The sequence below is a fragment of the Poecilia reticulata genome, linkage group LG19 (assembly GCF_000633615.1).
Source record: "Poecilia reticulata strain Guanapo linkage group LG19, Guppy_female_1.0+MT, whole genome shotgun sequence".
NCBI lineage: Eukaryota > Metazoa > Chordata > Actinopteri > Cyprinodontiformes > Poeciliidae > Poecilia > Poecilia reticulata.
This window is the reverse complement of record NC_024349.1, coordinates 3,490,420-3,495,768: the sequence shown is the minus strand read 5'-3', so window position 1 is coordinate 3,495,768 and position 5,349 is coordinate 3,490,420. Positions and strand designations below refer to the sequence as shown.

At 38.3% G+C, this 5,349-nt stretch overlaps 1 protein-coding gene across 1 annotated transcript in view; it reads right to left on the bottom strand.

The window, feature by feature from the left end:
• Window positions 1-5,349, bottom strand: part of ribc2 (RIB43A domain with coiled-coils 2) — a 17,872-nt gene that overhangs the window by 3,710 nt on the left and 8,813 nt on the right. The gene's annotated exons all lie outside the window — the stretch shown is intronic.

Sequence of the window (5,349 nt, the reverse complement as noted above, 5' to 3'; positions counted from 1 at the left end):
GGTCGCTATCTGACATCTTTGACCTGATCAACATGAAACTGTGTCCACAGACAGAAGACATGTTGGTGTATAATAGTTTCCAACCCCGTTTGGTTTGGATGCAGCAGGTGGGCGTGGCGAATTGACCTGTAACACCGTGTCTATACGTTTGGCTCTGAATTCCACAATTTTGAGTCCAGCTGCACCAAACTCACTGAGATGGATCCTTATCCAACTCCGGACAGGAATCCAGTGCAATATTTGGAGGGCGTGGCCTAATGTCACAACAGCGCCCTCTAGAAGAGTTTAAATAATCAGCCCCAAGCCATGCTTTAACCTAGAATTATGAAACTTGGTACACATGTGTATCTTGTCAGGATGTACAAAAACGTCTCTTGGAGCCATGGTCCAAACCAAACAGGAAGTCGGTCATTKTGGGTCAAAGCCGCCATTTCCTGTTTTTCATAGACGTCGYATYTGATCGAACTCCTCCTACAGCGTTTGACATACAGACTTCAAACTAACTCAGCACACACTTAAGACATTGAAGGTGAAAAGTTATCAAAAGAATTCTCGTACATCAAAGCATGTGGGCGTGGCAAAGTGTCAAACTTTGGCTCTGTGCCATGAAATACTAAAATGCAATAACTTCTACAGGAAAAGTGACAACTTCATCAGACTTTCCCTGTCTCATTATTGGCCAGCCTTGATCACATTCACAAGGTCATATGATGACATCCCCTTAGCCACGCCCCCCTCCAACAGGAAGTCACCTGTTTTTGTCTGCCAGAAGTCTTACTTTTACTCTGACTCAAATGGGTTCAATGCTGTGCAAATTGATATAAAATGACATGATGATGAACTCTGTGTATGTTGGCTGCTAGCTGAAGCATGTGGGCGTGCCTTATTAGCAAATAGCAATACCAGCCATGTCTACAATCGTCTCTAAATCAACCAGGCTTCATGTGATTTCCACCAGACTTTCATGGTTGACTTCAGTTAACTTGACTCCACTGCGCTCCCTAGGTTAATCAAACAGCTGTGTCTCCACTCTACATTGATGTTGCGTGCTTCACCAAGGAGCGCTGCTGGAAACACAATGCAGCTAATGCCAACGTAAATGACTAGATAAAGTATCAATCCAGCTGTTCAGANGGACAAGGGTGTTAAGGGTGTTAAAACTTTTAATGGTGTTAAAAATAAAAAAATTTTTTAAAAATTTAGGACAAGGGTGTTAAGAAAATGGATGGATGGATGGATAACCAAAATTCATTGATGGTTTTAAGTAGTTGAGGGATTGAGCACTTCAGATTAGACAACATTAAAATAATGTCATCTGCAAATAGTCCAATTTTAGATTCAATACTTTTTATTCTGACTTTTTATTCTGTATGTTTTGATTGTTCCTTATGGCAAAAGCCAATGGTTCAATTGTCAGAATAAAGAGGAGGGGTGAGAGGGGACACGCTTGATGTGTTCCCCTAGCTAGATTAAATGRATCAGATATAATATTATTCGTTATAACTGAGGCTGTGGGTTTATTATAAATTATTTTAATCCAGGTTATGAAATAACTACCCAAGCCAAATTGAGATAAAACATTGTATAGATAATTATGTTCCACTCTGTCGAATGGTTTTTCTGCATCAAGTGAAAGTAAAGCTGTATCGGATGTTCATATTTAGCTGGCCGCCCCTTTATGAATCCGTTCTGATCAGGTTCAGAAAGAGATGGTAAACATTTCTCAAGCCCAAGTGCTAGTACCGTAGATATTATGTTGGCGTTTATAAGAGAGATTGGTTGAAAAGATTCGCATCTGGTGGGAGGTTTTCCAGGTTTAGGTAGTGTTATGATTGCATTTTGTAGAGAAGGAGGTAATTCTTTAAGGGTTTAACTTTCTGCAAGCATATTATAGAGGGGCTGTAGTTTTTAAATCGATTTACAAGTAAAACTGTGAATGAAGATGTGTGTGAGTTGGTGTCAGGGCAGCAGGTGGCGCTAGACTTTTTTTGTTATCCGTTATCTTGAGCGACAACATAAAAAAAATCGGTCATGCACTATCTTTATCCGTGAAATTACAATCATATGAACATCGGCTATTTAGTCGCAATTTACGCGGTTTAGTTAATATTCACCGTGAATCCAGATCCCATCRCAAATTAAGCAGATTCTTACCTTTTAACACTGATTTAAATATTGTAATTTTTAAAACTGAGCAGTAATTTTACATCTATGCAAACTCAAATGCGATATTTAAAACTTCAGTACATAAAATCAGTTACTTAACAATATGAGGTGTTGTTTAATTTATTTTTATCATTGTATTTTCATACATTTATGCTAGGGCTGCCGTAGTCTAGTTTTCCAGAGCTACCATCTGCAACTTTAGATGCGTTCCTTCTCTAACACACCTGGATCATTGACTCATTATAAGCCTCTACAGAACTGAATGAGGGAGTCAACCTTTTGTCTGGGATGTGTTTTAGCAGGGATGCATCTAAAAGTTGCTGAGCAAACAAATGCCACTAAAATTGTTTATTATGTATGAGTTTGAGGAACTGTTCCTTCAAGAGCTGTGCTCTTAATAAGTAGGTCCACCTGTTTCTAACGCTGCTACCCGGTGCGTTAAAGTCTTTACRATCGTTGAGCCAAATTGCCACTAGAGGGCAGAGTTGGGTTCTTAATTTAAGGGAAAGATTAAAGGTTGGACAGTGAACGGAGGTGGTCCATTTGCTTTAATGTGGATGGAGAAGTTTTGTCTTCGTCTTTTCGGTCATAGTAGAACCGTTTTATTGAGCCACACTGATTATTCGTGGCTCTGAGTTTTGCTTTGAGGTACGAATCTGGAACCTCCCCAGTGATGAGAGTGATTGTTCTGGATACAACTTGTAATATATCAAACCGTTATTTAGATCAGAATTAAAAAGCCTTCAAGAAACAGAAGTCCAGATATCTTTGATTTAACCCTCCTGTTATGTTGCGGGTCAAATTGACTCGTTTTAAAGTTTAATTTTTTTTTTAAATAGTTGGAAGTATTTTTTTTTTGCATTAAACTTTTTCTATTTGTCTTAATAGGTGCACTCGACATATAAATTTAATTAGGCCCGAGCAGCTAAGCGCTGCGAAGGCCTATTGTAATCGTACTGTAAATTATTATTATTCTTCCGTAAAGTAATTTGGCTTTTTGGGGGCTTTATCATATTCAAAAACTCACCAAACTTGGCGACCGCATAGAGCCCAGTGAAAATGTATGTATTTTAATGTCTGGCTGTAAGAAACAGCCCAAGGGCGCCACCTAGCGACTTTCAAAAGACCGTTTCCTGTTCACTTACTTTATTGTAGGGACTTGAAATTCGGTACAGTTGTAGAGCTCCCCAAGACACTCAGAATTTGCAATTAACATCATAGTGCAAGTATCCTAGGAAGTCGGCCATTTTGGATTGAAGTTCCAATTTTGACCCCATTTTGGCCGTTTACAGACGTCGCATTTGATCAAACTCCTCCTACGTATTTCGATCGATCGGCTTCAAACTCAGTCAGATCGTTCATAAGGCATGGCCGATTCAAAGTTATTAAATTGGTGAGTTTTTGAGCATGCTGAAGGGGTCGTACCAGGGGTCAAAGTTCACCGACTTGCCGTGCAACACAAAACTGTTATAACTATTACATAAAAGCAGACATAGGCACCAAACTTTCAATTCCGGGTCCCACAGAATAATCAATGGTCAAATGATGACATCACTTAGGCCACGCCATAAAACATCAAAGTGACATAACTTCCACATACAAGGTCACAGCTGCTTCAGACTTCCTATGTCTCACTACTGACCAACCCTCATTAGATTCTCATGGTCAGATTAGCTCCAGATTAGCTCCGCCTACTTCCGACAGGAAGTCACCTGTTTTTTTCTACTGTATGTCTTACTTTTACTGAGAAATACATATGGAATTAATCTTCTACCACCTGACNAAACACAATGCAGCTAATGCCAACGTAAATGACTAGATAAAGTATCAATCCAGCTGTTCAGATACACATATTTTCTCCCAAAACTTAAACTGTCATAAACTGTTGTTGGTGGTGGTGAGGATGAACGCTGAGACCAAGATGATGATGATGATGTTTATTATAATTTAATAAAGAGAATCTCAAACACAGTCCAGTATGGGCAACACGGCAGGAAAACCTGCACACAGCTAATACAGGTAGCCACTGGAAAAACTGAAGACTGAATGTGACAGCTACATTATTACATTATAACGTGACTCCACTTTGCCCTCTAGATTTATCAAACCAAACCAACTTTATTTACAAAGCACTTTAAAACAACCACAGCTGATACAAAGTGCTGTACGTTAAAACACAACATAAAAAAATATATAAAAACTTACAGTTTAAAAAGAAAAACATACAATTTAAAACTAGATCCCACTGGTGTTGAAAGTCAAGTAAAATAGATGGTGCAGTGGTGTATGCACAGCAGCTATGAAGGTTGCCAGCCTGTTTGGTTCAACCGATCTCTGTGAATCAGTGTTTTCTGACATGAACCTCATCAAGAACAAACACAGAACATGCCTCACTGATGCACATCTGAAAGATGCACTCACAGTTGCAGTTTCAAGTTACACACCAGATTACAGAGCACTGGTGAACAGCATGCAATGCCAGTCTTCTCACTAATAAGGAAACCAATACCAGATGTCAGTGGCAACATGGCAGTGTCATGGCAAAGTTTAATTAAAATATTGAGGAATTGTGTTCAATTTAAAAGTGTGTTCATGACATATAACAGTTATAATTTTGTTAAAAATGCAGCAGTCATGAGTTCATAATGTGATAAGATTTATTTTAAAATATGTAAGTATAGATTTTTCTTCAACATTACATAATTGATCACTTTTTGAAGCATGGTGCTACATAGTTCATGATTTGTTAAAAGAAATGTTTGAGTGGCTAGTGAAAATTGGATATTTTTCCTATGAAACGTAGAGATGTAAGTGGCTATCTAAAAATTTAACAATTACTGAGATTAAAAGAGATAATGTGCTGAATATTGATATCTGTTTCCCACCTTGTTTTCATTGCTAATTATTGTGAGAAACCATTAACGTGATCAGTTTCTTCCCATAGATGAGAATCATTAATCATTATTGATAATTTATAACTAAAGGCAAACTGAGTAAATTTGTTATTTCAGAAGAGTGTGTCAAACTGTTAGCCTTTATATGACTCGGTACCCATGAAGTAGCTTTCAGTTTCAAAAAGGTTGGTGACCCCTGATCTACTCGCTGCAGCCAATCAGCAACACATTTTTGTGCATTGTCTGTGAGCAAAGCCAAACATGACACACTGAGTAATTCAAGGAGGGC